A 1,566-nucleotide genomic window follows, 5' to 3' on the forward strand; every position below is an offset into this window, starting at 1 on the left:
TAACTTTTAGAATGTGAAACACTCCTCCCTAGGAAGTATAATACATTTTATAATGGTAGAAATTTCATGGTTTGTAGATTAAAAATCTATGATATCTAGCCTGGAGTTAAGTGATGTGCATTTGGTATGGCCTATCATCTATTAATTAATACATTGGTACCCTTCTCTTGTCTTTTGCCACTGTCTGAAGGGATATCTCATTGTGTTCTCATTAGCTCCCATTCTGACTCCATGACATATTTTATGGAGCTAACAAAGACTTTAGCAGCATAAAATGACATTTTAATTTAAAAAATGTTGACCTTATTTGGTGTGTGCAACAGATATTGGAAACATAAAAGAAGATATTCAGTAACATTTAAAAAATATCAAGATCAGTTTACCCTCACCCCTATTATTTAATTACAGTAAAATATTTGATACTGGCCAAGGTAGTCTTAAAGAGTTCCCCTGAGCTTGACTAAATTTTAGCCAGGTTTCTTTCTGACCTCCCTTTTCATTTAAGTTAGAAAACTTGCAATTTTAAATTTTTTCTCTGCCTCTTTGAGATGTAAATCTTCTACAACCCAGGAATGCATTTCTCAAGGATCTGGGAACAATCTCTTTGAAATATAATCACCAAAAAAAAAAAAAATAGTGCCCCTGTCTCCCATTCTCTGTGGGAAGGTAGGAGCCTAACTTAATAGGCACCAATCAGCAAACACAGATGTCCTAATCACATGTGACCCCCTAATATCTTCTGGTACTTAAAAACACTTCTGCCTTTTGTTTCAATGGAGTTAAGCTCAATATCTTTCTGCTATTGCAATTGTCTCTTTCCCTACTGCAATAATCTTGAACAAAGTCTTCTTTGTTTTTTTAACTAGTCTGGTGCAATTTTCTTTTATAATACAAATCACTAATAAAGCACTTAGGAAGTCAGTGTTTAGAACTTAGAACTCAGGCATAGTTCTAAGTGCCTTTGTATGTTAATTAATTTAAATTCAAGGAAACCCTATGAAATAGGCACTGTTATCATTGTCCCCATTTAACCTCATCATACAAAGGTGAAATAACTTTCTGGGGGACAGTAGGAAGAAAACAAGACTTATTCAGTCCTTCACTTAATCTTAGCTCTCAGAGACTCTCAATCCTAAAAGTGCAGTCATTCTTTTCTCTTTCAACTAATGCCATCATCAATTTTTGCAGATTTTGTCATTCATTCACTTGGTCAGTATACATGTATTGACTTCTATTGTGTACCAGGGCTAGGGATAAAATATCAGATAAGACAGACATGACTGCTTATATCATTGAACTTAGTCAATGAGGACGTGGACAAGTAAGCAGGCAATTTGAATGCCTTTTGATAGAGGCAGTAGATGCTGCTCTGCAGCATACAGTCTAGACATCAACGCAGACTTGGTGAGACTGGGAGAGACTTCCAGGGGAAGGGACTCCTACACGGAGAATTAAGTCGAAGAAGGATGAGATGGGGGTGAGTGTTGTAGGATGAGAAAATATCATATTCAAAGAAAATATCACATTCAGTGCCTAGAGGCAAGAGAGAGCCAGGAACATACAGGA

The sequence above is a fragment of the Eschrichtius robustus genome, chromosome 18 (genome assembly GCF_028021215.1).
Source record: "Eschrichtius robustus isolate mEscRob2 chromosome 18, mEscRob2.pri, whole genome shotgun sequence".
Taxonomy (NCBI): Eukaryota; Metazoa; Chordata; class Mammalia; order Artiodactyla; family Eschrichtiidae; genus Eschrichtius; species Eschrichtius robustus.